A 13,931-nucleotide genomic window follows, 5' to 3' on the forward strand; every position below is an offset into this window, starting at 1 on the left:
TTTAGGAAGCACAGCTCTATAGCATTCTATAAAATATGTGTCTAGAAATGTTTTACTGCAAAAACAAAACAAAACAAAAACTCCAGTGCACAAACACACACACTCATTCTGTGAACAGCGGATGATGACTACAATACTTATCAAGGTAAATAGTCACATCTTCTGTGTTGGTGAAAATAAGCATGCAAAAAAAAGCCGAATTTCATTGACTCCAAGATACCATTGACTGTAAGATGCACCATTATTTATGTACCACTTGGGGGAAAGGAAAGTTACTAAGCTGACATGCCATCAGTTGTAACATGCCTTGTGATTTCAGAGATGATAAAAAACATGCATCTTAAAATGGATGAAGTACAGTAAGTTCTACTCTTGTAATTGGAGTTATAATGGTGCCTGCCAGGTTGAAAGTGAATAAAAGAGGGAGATTAACTTCTAGAATATTAGGATAAGGGGAAACCATATTAATGATCCTAGCAATGCTACTAAGAAATCTCTGTGGATCTTATATGCATCAACTTCCAAGGCTTTTCTGATAACCAGAAATCCATCCTGCTGAGATAGGAGCTCCCATGACGTCTTAGGGAGCTTTGGTTAAAATTGGTGGCGGGACAAGGCCCTTCATCTACAGATCTGACTTGATGTACACCACCTCCACCCACACCCTGCCCCCCACATTCTTCTCAGAGGGGTAACAGAGAAGCAAAGCATTGAAAGCAGAACATGCAAAAGAAAAAGAAAGTGACTGTTCATCAGGGTGGCACTCAATTTTTATTGTGCATTGAGGTGAGAGAATCTAATTTTAAAGGGTTTCATATTATTGTTGCTTGGACCAAAATTGTAGTTGTATCTTCTGTTAGGCTGCTCAAGTTGGTTCCTATAGCCAACTCTAGAAATGCTTTTAGTTTGTCTCACAAAAGAAAAGCCAAGACTTATTGAAAGTTTTTGGTGTTAATTGGTGAATAGTTACTGAAAAATATGGACTGAACTTATATTCTAACCAAAGTAAACCTCTTATCCTTCTCCCTCCTTGATATTCATTGTAAATAATGATGCATTTGGATTTATCTGTCTTCTTTGTTTCAGAACTACCTATACTAATTTCATGGACATAATATCCTTTCTTGTTTATAATATTAATGTCGTATATTTTAGCATTCCCTCTGGCTGCCCTGCTAACTCGGTTTCCTTTGGTCCTAAGGATACCACCTCCATTTATGCTGTTGGCTTTTCTTAAGTGTGCCTTAAGAAAAGGATTTTTTTGGATTGTGCCTTTATGTTTTCCATTGGGAATCCTTATTAGATTGTCTTGACACATCTGTTCATGTAGTTTCTTTGGGAGAATGTGGGCACTGCTGTTGCAGCTTGCATGCCACACTGCTTTTAGTGAGAAAGGGGGTAGGGCAAGGTATGCCACTAGGCAGTAGCTGTTTTTGTGATCTGGGGTGATGCCTCCTTTAATTAGAGAGCCCGTTTTTATTGTCCCTAACTGGAGGCAGACTTTATGTTTAGATTTTGTGGTCCAAGGTAGGAACATGAATAGAGCTCAACATTCATTTCTACTCCTTACGACTGACTCCAAATAATGATCCTATCCAATGTCCCAACTATGCTTGGCTTCCTCTCACTCTGTCTGTGACCCACCGCTAGTGCTCCCCTGCACGCATCCTGGCCCACAGTTTTTCTAGTCAACGTGATGTCATCTGCTTTCTAACATTCATGGGTTCATCACAGGTTTCAGTCATCTGAGTTTTTGTTTGTTTGTTTGTTTGTTTTTTTATAAGATATATTTAGATGTGAAGTCAGTTTATTTTATTTTATTTTTTTATTCTTTTAAAATTAATTAATTAATTAATTTATGGCTGTGTTGGGTCTTCGTTTCTGTGCGAGGGCTTTCTCTAGTTGCAGCAAGTGGGGGCCACTCTTCATCGCGGTGCGCGGGCCTCTCACTATCGCAGCCTCTCTTGTTGCGGAGCACAGGCTCCAGACGCGCAGGCTCAGTAATTGTGGCTCATGGGCCCAGCCGCTCCGCGGCATGTGGGATCCTCCCAGACCAGGGCTCGAACCCGCGTCCCCTGCATTAGCAGGCAGATTCTCAACCACTGCGCCACCAGGGAAGCCCCAGTCATCTGAGTTTTATGTCTTATTTTCATTAGCAGTTTATATATTTATTTTATGTCTTATTTTCATGAGCAGTTATATATTTAGGGTTGAATATCAGTTTGCCAGATTGCAAGATTGGAGGAGGGGAAAAGTCAGGGTATTTCCCCTCCGTTTCCTCTGTTTTTTTTTTTTCTTTTTTTGCATCTCTAGCAATAGTTCTGTTTTCTCTGCGGCTTCAATACCCATTTACCCCACGTTTAAGGATCCTAGACCAAGGCAAGACCAATAGCTGTATGGTTCTACCCTCTAAGCTCTGTTCCCAGAGCTTGTAAATAGTGGTTTCCTGCTATCATATGCCTTTTATTTCTCTTGCCATCTCCTCTTTTCCTTGTCTACATTTTTTTTTAATTTATTTATTTATTTTTGGTTGTGTTGGGTCTTCGTTTCTGTGCGAGGGCTTTCTCTAGTTGCGGCAAGTGGGAGCCACTCTTCATCGCGGTGCGCGGGCCTCTCACTATCGTGGCCTCTCTTGTTGCGGAGCACAGGCTCCAGATGCACAGGCTCAGTAATTGTGGCTCACGGGCCCAGTTGCTCCGCGGCATGTGGGATCTTCCCAGACCAGGGCTCGAACCCGTGTCACCTGCATTGGCAGGCAGATTCTCAACCACTGCGCCACCAGGGAAGCCCCCTTGTCTACATTTTGATTGTGTGGTAACCAATCACCTGTACTAAATTCCTTTCATTTAAAATGCCTGGGACTTTCCTGGTGGTGCAGTGGTTAAGAATCTGCCTGCCAATGCAGGGGACACGGGTTCGAGCCCTGGTCTGGGAAGATCCCACATGCCATGGAGCAACTAAGCCCGTGAGCCACAACTACTGAGCCTGTGCTCTAGAGCCCACGAGCCACAACTGCTGAGCCCACGTGCCACAACTACTGAAGCCCACACACCCAGAGGCCATGCTCTGCAACAAGAGAAGCCACTGCATTGAGAAGCCCGCTCACAACAACCAAGAGTAGCCCCCGCTCGCCGCAATTAGAGGAAGCCTGCAAGCAGTAACGAAGACCCAACGCAGCCAAAAATCAAAAAATAAATAAATTTATTAAAAAAAATAAAATGCCTAGAATGGTTTGTTTTCTTGCTAGTCCATAAATGATAGAGTGGAAGACCAAAGCACATTCTCAATCCACCATCTTAAAATAAACATTTAGAAATGTTAATAATATTTTAAGAGCACAGTTGAAATGCTATTTAAAATCATCTAGGAAACCACAGATCTATTTTCTGTACCAGGTCCACAACTCCCTAGCTGAGTAATTTGACAGAGCAGTTGGGACCATTCTGGTCGTTACATAGTCCGCCATTTCCAGGTATACCTGCAGTTGTGCTTTAGTGACAATGATTATTATTTATCTAATACTGTGTATTTCCATTTTTATATTTGCAACCAGAAAAACTGTTTTCAACCTGCACTGCGCCTGTTTTTATGTTCAAAAGAATTTTGATGTCAACTCCAGCCAGCTGATGTCAACTCATGGCAGTTTGGTGTTGCAATGCTTGCCATGAAAGACATTACTTCAGCCACCAAAAGCCTTTAATTGTCTACATATTTTACTTTCTTTGGCGAGCACTTTGCCCATTTAACCCAAGAAATCAAAATTCTTGTATTTTCTTTGTCCAACGAGAATTTCCTCCCTGCATTGTCCTTGTCTCATGGCAAGTGAGGAAGAGACAGTTACCAAGGAGCCACTGTATGCAACTCATATTTCTCCAAGGCCCTTTTCTTCTCAAGAACCATCAGTAGCTCTTCTCCCAATTTACTCCTTGCTTTCAATTAAAATTTTAGGTTTAGATCAGTAATTACATATTATTTTATATAGAATAATTTAAGATTACCCATTAACAAGTTCAACATGATGTTTTTTAACAAGAGATTTTTACAAGGCCTAACTTCTTTTTTTCTCATTAATATTTATACCTCTGAACTAAACACAAGAGCTTTAAGTCATCCAGGTGATGGTTTGTTCACAGGTAGTTGTAATTAAAGCAAATCTATTTTGAAGTGACCTTCCATATGTGGACACATCTTGTACCTGAATCATAAACATTCATTATAATTAAATAGGACAGCTAAAATTTTCAGTTTGGATCTTCCTTCTCTAAATTTCTAAAGCAACTCAAATTTTTTTATAGGCCCTGAGAAACTGCAATTTGATAACTACATAGCAGCTTTTGAAAAATAGGCCTCTGACAAAGCAGATTCCAAACACAGTTTCGCTAGAGTTTTAAGAGGGCCATCATTTCTTTGTCAAATCACAAGAAAAAAAAAAAAACCCTCAGTCTAAAATATTCCATAAGTGTAGACCCTTTGAAGATGGATGAAGAACAGCTACAAGGCAAGAAAACAAAGTTTTCATTTCTTCTGGAACTTAGAATAGCTGCTTCTTCGTTCTGCACAATCTCACCCACTAGCAGTTTCACCCACTGGTCTGACTGAGGCAAAATAAGTCATAGGCTGTATCTCAGATGTTTGTTCTGATGGTCAATGTCTTACCTCTCAAACAAGCTAAAATAAGGCACCATGAACTCTCTACAAAGGAAGTAGACAATATATATATCACCTCTATACTGGTTTACTCACCCTTCCCCAGATTTCCATCTGGAAGCACCATTTTCAAGCAAGCATCACAAATATGTGGAGGGCCAAATTGGCTGGCTGTGTAAGTACTTATGCCTCAGAAAACCCTTTTATTCATGGCAAGGCTGGATTCCACTGGGACAGCCAATGTGGGCACATTTAGCATTGGCTTTTAGTCCTGGCTCATTCCTTCCCGCCTGAGTTTCTGAGCCACATATACTTTAATCATTCCAGCACACTGATTCATTGAAAAATAAACACTGAGGTGATAATTAATTAGAAAGGCTGCATATTCCTCTCCTACAGCAAGTTGAGTCTCTTCCTGCCAGAAATTAACTGTCAGGAAAGGAGGTGTGTAATATCCTTATGTTTTGGTTTACATTGGTTCATTTTTCATCAGATTCGCCAAGCTTTGATACCTGTGGCTTAATATTCATAACATTTTGCTTGGATTTTTGACTTTATTCAAAACCCATCTAACTTCCACAACCAATTGAGACAAACCAGATGAAAGATTTCAACCACATCCACTCATCAAACCAATTTGTTGCTGTTTTCTTAGGTTTCTGATTCCCCCATCTGTGTGGCTTGGTTCATGTGAGGCCAAATTCAGAAATGGGTGGGAACATATTTCCTAACTAAAGGAGTGTTAATCATTTCCACTAATAGAGGGAACCTTTTTTATTGCTACTTTACTGATGGAATCTCTCCCCCAAGGCAAGAAACAATAACAAAATCTCTCCTACCTTCCTGTCTCAAAAGAATTATAATCTGTCTGGGAAACAGCCATCCCCAAGAGATGTTTATTGAATGCCCTCAGGGGGTGGTACTCCTCTGGAAATAAGCAGCAGGTCAGGAAAGAGTAAGCACTGCACTTGGAGGCTCTGGGTTCCAGTTCTGGTCTGCCATTTATGTCCGTTCTGACCTTGGAGAAGAACAGTCATCATTTACTGAACAGCTCAAATTTGCCAGGTATTTTCCATCCATTTAAAAAATGTCAAAAATGCTACAATAACGATTAAACCCCCATTTTATAGACTAAAATGAAATAAGGCACAGAGAGGTTCAGTGACCTGCTCAAGCACTAATGGCTAGCTAGTAATTTGCAGAGCCAGGAGCTAGCCCTGGGTTTGATTTTTCAGACTCCAAAGCCTACTGCCGCTTCACTATACTATGACAAGTAATTTTCCTTTGCTGGGTTTTAGTTTTGATTTAATCTGAAAAAAATACGATGATTGGGCTAAAACTTAAAAACCCCTTTGAACATGGATACCATATGATCCTGTAATTGAGCCTAAGCTTTAAACGTGTAGAGATTATAGTTTGGTTCAGTTCAGCCCAAACAATACACATATTTATAAAATAAATTTGGGCGGCGGTGGGGAGGGGCGGTATGAGATTAAGGGTCTGGTATTAATCTGGGAAAGCTTCCGGCCTAAAGGGTTTTCATCTGGTACAGGCAGGAAGAGACACGATGTAGGATGGCAGATGGGAGGAGGTCAGCTCCAGCTTCCGAGGGTCTCTGGGAAAACACGGTCGGGGAGGATTCAAAGTAAGAGAACATTAGCAGGTCTGACTGGCTGAATGACAGACTCTCTGGATCAAGGCATCCATGCTGAGGAAAAGGAAAATGGGTCCTTTACTCAGTATTCTTCCCTCCATGGGAACTCAATAAACATTATTAACTGACCAGCTGAGGTGAACTGAACTGCAGAATTGCTTTGAAGCCCACAGTTACAAGCTATAATTGAGAAACTGTCAGGAGATTCAAATTCATGGAAAACCAGGAAAGAATAATGTTTCCATGTTTCAGAGCTTGCCAAAATATAGTTTCCTTTCTGCTGTTCATTTCCTCCCCTGCTTATAATTCATTTTTTAAAACTTTTCCATCAAGGAGAAGTCTATTTTGTAACTATGCATAATTAATGTTTAGCATCTTTCTTTCTTTTCAAAATGTTGAGAACTGTAACTTTTCTAGTACCCAAAGGGGAAAGGGGCGCTAGTTGTAAAGACTGTTCTATTTGTTTTCCCTGATAAAAGACCCTATTAAGAAAGGAATTCCAATATCCACAGGATCACTAGCTACAAAATAACCATAAATAAATGCAGGTTGAGAACTATAGCCCAGCTCTGTGCAGTGAGTTCTTCCAGTCTTTTTCCTCTAACACTGTATTAATCATCGGCTCCTGAGTGGCTTGAAATATGCGATCTTTGAACCTATAAAACAATCATATATACTATATGCCAGGCACCTTTTGCTAGACACTTTATGTATATTACCTTTAATCTTCGAAGCAATTCTTTAAGGAAAAGGAGATGTCAGGGCAGAGTAACATGCCCATGGTGGTAAAGCCAGGTCCCAACGCTGGTCTTTTTGACGTCAATCCCTTTCTCCTTCCCCTCTGCACCTTACAGAAGACAGGTATCGACCAGCAGGTACCTGTGCTTGTCCTTCTGACAAAATCACTGATGTGATCTTTAATCATTCTTTCAGAGTATCTTTGGACTAGTCCCTTACAGAATCATGTGAAATGTGCCATAAAGCACAGCCACTTATACCCAGATATGTCCCGCACCTTAGACTGGAAGGAAATTTTCCATCTTGAAGTTAATGGGTGAAATTTTAAAGAAGGGGCATAGGTGTGAAGAACTGTTTACCAGAAAGTTAAAATTACTGTTTAAACAGACCTCTTTGTTAAGAAATAAAGGCAAACCTTGGGATGGGTGAGATCCTGCTACATTCTCACGCAGATTAATAATTGCCTTACAAACGGAGCACAGCGCAGCGACACTCAGTTGCTCCAGGTGAATTTCCTGCAAAGATAAAATCAAATGCATCTGCTTAAACATATATGCCTATATGCCCATAAATGTGTACATATGGTATATTAGGTTGTTTTCATTCGACAATTTTTTTTTTAAATAGTTTATTTATTTTTGGCTGTGTTGGGTCTTCACTTCTGTGCGAGGGCTTTCTCTAGTTGCGGCGAGCGGGGGCCACTCTTCATCGCGGTGCGCGGGCCTCTCACTATCGCGGCCTCTCTTGTTGCGGAGCACAGGCTCCAGACGCGCAGGCTCAGTAGTTGTGGCTCACGGGCCCAGTTGCCCCGCGGCATGTGGGATCTTCCCAGACCAGGGCTCGAACCCGTGTCCCCTGCATTGGCAGGCAGATTCTCAACCACTGCGCCACCAGGGAAGCCCGACAATTTTTTAATTAATAAAATTCACTCACAATTTGACTCTCTAAGGAAAACCCAATGATTGATCATCTTCTAGGTTATCTAATTAAGTAGGTCTAAATAAAAGTTTGCTTTTCTCAAAGGATCCATGTAATATAAATATTAAGAGAAGTACAGAGTGGATTTGTCAGCTAACTCATCTTAAGTGAAGGAACAAGAGGTCTCAGAAATCACAATGATGTGTTCATTTCACTTCGTTGAATAAAAATGATAGATGCCATGGCGATTTCAACAAACAAAGCTAAGGAAACACAGTGTGAGGGCAGCCCATGAGGAAATTAGGAGAACATGGAGAACAGTCTTCTTGATCTCCTGATTTTTGATCCTTTGCAATTTATTATGTATCTTCATGCTCTTTGAATCTGTGATTCTCTGTGAAAGTTGTTTCTTTGTTCTTAAAGCAGAAGTTAGGTGCAAATACTAGGAATGAGACAGAAGTAAACCGATGTGGTTAGCCCATGAGCTCAGGGCTAAATCCCAAGCTATAAGTTTTTCAAGTCAAAACAAATGTGTAAACTAAGAAAAATGTCTTGGTAAATGCCACCAACCCAGCTATTCCCACAGGCACTCAGAAAGCCTCAGCTACAAAACTACGGCAGAAGAGTTGAGTATTGGAGACATTAGCTAGGATAGCCTCAGTCAGCAGATAGCATTTGGATCAATAATCACTCCAAAAATAATCACTCCAAAAGCAGTCAAAGGCTTCTTATTGTTTACATTAGATTTATTTGTGTATTCGCGCACTTACTTTTGCCACTAAAATAGCAAGTCTTTTGTTCAAAGTAGAAAACTGCCATTATTTTACTTATTTCATGCCTTCATGATTAATACATTGTCCTCCTTCTATGGCACCACTAATAAACTTGGTATGTTCTTTTTTGGCAAATTCTTGAAGATAAAAATTCAATAAAGACAGAAATGTTAAATTTCTTAAAATCAATTTGGACAATTTTTCAGTTCTTTTCTCTGTAATTCCTCATTTTTCTTGCTTTTTAAAAAACATGACACAAAGTTTAGACTCAGAAGAATTTTATTTTCAAATTCCAAAATTTAATTAGAATACCTTACTTATTAAACAGTAACTGGATATCAGTTTAGAACCATTTTCCCCCAAAGGGCTGGCAGTATATGTGGGAGTCTTTGAAATTTTCTGGCACATCAAACACCTAACACCTTTAGCCTTTCCTTTCAGGGGAAGAACTTGCCCATAGAACTGTTCCACTACAGTTTTATTAAGCAACTAGTGACAAATAATATTTTTATATCAACCCAGGGAGGTAATCTAAGTACCTTGAATTATTATTGGCTCACTGTTCTGAAAATGTTTAACATATATTGCCCTCATGTTTTAAAATGTATCGTAAGAAACAGACTCGCCTGGTCATTGCAGTGGACGGTCTCTAGAGTGTGGGCCACATTCACAGAAGTAACTGCTATAATTGTCTGATATCTAAGTTATTGGTAACCTCCACCAGTAGCATACAAATGAACTTAGTTACAAAACAGAAATGGACTCACAGACATAGAAAACAAACTTATGGTTACCAAAGGGGATTGGCGGGGGGAGATAAATTAGGGGTTTGGGATTCACATATACACAGTACTATATATAAGAGAGGTAAACAACAAGGACCTACTATATAGCACAGGGAACTCTACTCAGTATCTTGTAATAACCTATAATGGAAAAGAATCTGAAAAAGAATAGATAGATAGATATGTATAACTGAATCACTTTGCTGTATACTTGAAATTAACACAACATTGTAAATTAACTATACCTCAGTTTTTTTCGTTTCTGTGCGAGGGCTTTCTCTAGCTGTGGCGAGCGGGGGCCACTCTTCATCGCGGTGCGCGGGGCCTCTCACTGTCGCGGCCTCTCTTATTGCGGAGCACAGGCTCCAGACGCACAGGCTCAGTAGTTGTGGCTCACGGGCCTAGTTGCTCCGCGGCATGTGGGATCTTCCCAGACCAGGGCTCGAACCCGTGTCCCCTGCATTAGCAGGCAGATTCTCAACCACTGCGCCACCAGGGAAGCCCCTATACCTCAGTTTTAAAGCTGTAATTATAAAGAAGAAAACCAAACCTTCACTTTATGGTACTGGATTAGGCACCACACAATCATGCGCAATAGACACGATCTGTTCCTGCCACTAGCTCCAAAAATAAAAATGACTGTGTCTTCATGTTATCACATATAATGTATGTTAATTCCATCAACGTGATTTGAGTCCTGATTTCTAGTCTGCCTTAGTATAAGAAAAAAAATGAAAAAAAAAAATTGTGTTGACCAGAATTCTTTTCAGGGAAGACACTGAAATTCTTCAGAAAAATCTTTCATAGACTCTTGGGATTAAAGGTACAAGTAAGGCTGCTCTTCAAACTGTTCTGCAAGACCAAGTGGAAGAATTTCCTGGTTATATCAGAGAGGTATGGACAGGAGTGGAAATTAAAGGAAAATGGAAGAAGAGGAGAAAAAAGAGTGCTAACAAAAGGCTGTCACTCCACAGTGAGGCACCATTCACCTAATATCTTCCATAAAGTTACAGAACCCCAAGCTGCTTCAGTTCATGTAGATGAATCAGTAAATTTATTCACTTTTTAACTTAGTTATTAAAACAGGTGACAGGAGGGCAGCTGGGACTGCAGGTTTTAACAGAGAAGTGAAGTAGACAAAGAAAGAGGAGATAAACTTTAAATCAAATTTTACTAATACCCCAAGGGGAAAATAGGCCCCAAATGGAGTATGGGTTGCATATGGTTTTTCCAGACCTTTCCAAACACTGCACAGTGAGCTTCCCAAGCACAATAAATAGTCTCATGCTGTACATAGAAAACTATCTCCTGAAGGACACTGCCGTTTGCCCTAGTTTCATATGAACTTTTTTACTGAATATTCCTATATCATATAGACTTACCTTTTATGCCTATAATCCTGATATTCTTCAGTTAGATTACAGCAGAGTTATGGACAAATAGAGGTATTTCAGGTGTCCTTTTACACACAGATTTCAAAATAATGTACATCTTTCCAAATGTTTAGAAATTATCATGAATTACATATTTTCAAAGTATGAAGATGAAGTAAATTATAAATTCTCTTTATGCTATTACCATGTGGCTGTCCCCACATGGGGGCTGATACATAGAAATGCTTGTCACCCTTTTTGAATGATATGGGGAAATTAGTCTTGAACAATGCAGATTATTCAAGGTAATTGGGAATGTTTCTTTGGCATAGAGTATGATCGCCCTGCTGTTAAAGAGATTGGAAAGAGCATCAGAGAGTAGCTGGCATGAGATATGGAACTTGAATGGCAGGACTATAACAGGCAGAAATGAGAAGATGTCATTTAGAAAGAGGGAAGACATGGGGACAAGAAATCAGATGTGTTTGGGGGAAGAGCCTACAGTCCCATTCATCTGTAGGGTGAGGTCCAGGAGTCAGCCTTGGGAGCCAGCTCTTGGCACGAGTGTCAATGTTCTCATGATGGAACAGCGGTCAGCTCCCTCATTGAGCTTTTTATGAAGCAGGCATTGACAAGAGGAAAGCAGAAAGGAAGAAGTCGGAAGATGCCAAGTGTTGACTACAGCTGGCAAATGGGTGTGATTGGGATCAAAATTATTAATGTATGACTGTTGCCAGCCTTTCCCATCCACCAACTGGCTCAAGAGGAGTCTTGCTTTTCTATGCCATTTCTTCCCTTTCTCCAGCCACCTAGGAGGCCCTTGCCTTGTCAGTTTCATTCTGTAGGTTCTCACAATCAAGAATGGAAAATAGACAAAAGAGCACATAATCAGAGAGGCAGAAGAAGGCCTGTGCCATTGTTATTGGAATATAAAAGGATACAGCAATCTTCAGGAAAATCCAATACACAAGCTGAAAACAGCTTTCTTCTTCTTTTTCTTTTTTTTTTTTAAATCCAAAGCAAAGTTAGATAGTCAGAACCAGAAGTTTAAGGAATATACTCTGCAGGGGGTAGCTCAGCACCATTGTAAGTTGGACATAAATATATATTATATTCATTGGTTAGTGGGATCAGGGCTATTATGGTAGGCATAAATAACAGACTGGGGAGATTTTGCTTAATTAGACAAAGACTAGGGAGACATTGAGGGCTCCTGAACAAGGTGGTGATGTGATTAGTATTCTTCTTTAGGAAGAATTATCTAACAGCTTTATCCACATAAATGAGAGAGGAAAAAAATTGAAGCCAAGTAAAATCAGATAGACTTTGCAATATGCCAGGTTAAAGGTAGTGAGGAACTAAAAGGGGAGAGTGAGGACGGAAAAGAGAAGATGGCAAGGTGTTTGGAAAGCAAGCTCAACAGTACCGTTATGAGAGGAAAAGGAAAAGAGATGACAATTTGAAGTTGGAGGCCTCAGAAATTGAGGGAATAGAAGTGCCATTAACAAAAGTGAGGATACCAGAAGGAGAAGCTGACTTCAGGGCAGACATCATTAGCTCAATTTTACATACGTTGTTTTTTATGTACATCTGGGTGAGAATGTCCTGTGGACAAATGGAAATGTAAGCTCCAAGAGGAAAGGCCTGTGTCTGTCTTGCTCCCTTTGCCCCATGGTATCTCTGAAGCCCAGCATATAACTGGTGATCAACAAACACTGCTGTATAAATGAAGAATGAATGAAAGTCTACCCAATACTCTGAGTTCTTATGATACATGATTACAGTTTTTCATGCTTGTTTCTCTTTATTTATAGATTCTGCTTTATACACATGCGTCTTAGATCTCCATTTCTGAGTGCCCTCAACCCTTGTTTGTTGAATTAATGTTAGTAGATGCTCTTTAGTAGTAGTTTATGTACAACCCCATTCAAAATTCTCATCTGCTTTTAGCATATTCAAATAAGATAAAACTCACTAAACGCCATATTAATATAAATAGAGAAATATACATATCCCTAATACTTATTTTAAGGAAAGAGCAACACATATAAGTAACTACAGGTATAACTACATAAATAACCATCAGCATTTCAACATTTGGTTATTCTATTTGGTTAAGAGCTTACTTGAAGTTGTCATATATTACATTTCCTTTCAACTACAAAGAGCCTGAAAAAGACTGTTGGGCAACAACTTGGAAAAGATTATTTCAAAGGTAAATATGGGTCCTGGTCGAAGATGGCAGCGGCAGCTGGAGCCCGGGTTTCTCACCTAGTTCGTGGCGCTCCCCGGGGTGGCAGTGAGCTTGCTGAACGTCTTCCTGAAGTCGCACCATGAAGAGGAGGAGAGACCCGAGTTCGTCGCCTACCCCTATATCCGCATCAGGTCCAAGCCCTTTCCCTGGGGAGATGGTAACCATACCCTTTCCATAACCCTCATGTGAATCCGCTTCCAATTGGCTATGAAGACGAATAAAGAGAACCTGGACCACTACACAGTGAAGACCACAGCACTGGTTTGGACCATTACTCTGCACACATGGACCAGAAAATTGTACGGGACCTTAAGCTCACCTTCTTGTATCCAGTGATGACCATTATACTTGATGACCATTATACTGATCTTCCGTCCCTTTGCTTATAGCAGGAGATGGCTTAAATAAGTAACTTAGTCACGAGCTGAAAAAAAAAAAAAGGTAAATATGTTTTAATTTCATGAATGGCTGGAGATTCCCTATACTCAGCAGTAACATATGACTCACATTTGTCCATGGCACAAACTTGTAGAGCAAATACAGATCACAAAACTGACTGTCTCACAAGGCTCCTGCGATACAAACTTTTCCCAAGGTCCTCTCTCTCCTCCTGCAGTGTGTGAGGGCCTTCATAAGGAACATGGTGTTTCTATTTCAGAAAAACTGCACATCTCATATTCTATTTTAAAAGATTTGACAATATATGAGCAGTGTATATATTTATATTGAAAAGGTCTCTTTGGTCATTATGGTTGCTTCACTGGAGATGTTCCTCGTACGCATGGTTTA

The 13,931-nt window shown here is 40.1% G+C and overlaps 2 long non-coding RNA genes across 4 annotated transcripts in view; both read right to left on the reverse strand.

Moving 5' to 3' along the window:
• LOC309622532 overlaps positions 1–7,546 on the reverse strand; it is a 44,206-nt gene extending 36,660 nt beyond the window's left edge. Inside the window, exons 1-2 of one of the 3 annotated variants that reach the window (XR_014240945.1) lie at positions 7,021–7,546; positions 4,744–5,665 (exon numbers count right to left, since the gene is read on the reverse strand). This is a non-coding gene — a long non-coding RNA (uncharacterized lncRNA). Of the gene's footprint in view, positions 1–4,743 lie in introns of all 3 variants that reach the window. The other 2 variants (XR_014240943.1, XR_014240944.1) reach the window with 2 other exon arrangements.
• A 124-nt stretch (positions 7,547–7,670) lies between these two features.
• On the reverse strand, positions 7,671–13,298 carry LOC309622602. Its single transcript, XR_014241018.1, has 2 exons — positions 10,026–13,298; positions 7,671–9,760 (listed from the first exon to the last, which is right to left on the reverse strand). It is a non-coding gene; the product is annotated as an uncharacterized lncRNA (long non-coding RNA).
• Between the last annotated feature and the right edge of the window lie 633 nt (positions 13,299–13,931).

Source organism: Balaenoptera borealis (genome assembly GCF_965194805.1).
Source record: "Balaenoptera borealis genome assembly, chromosome: 2".
NCBI classification, from domain to species: Eukaryota; Metazoa; Chordata; class Mammalia; order Artiodactyla; family Balaenopteridae; genus Balaenoptera; species Balaenoptera borealis.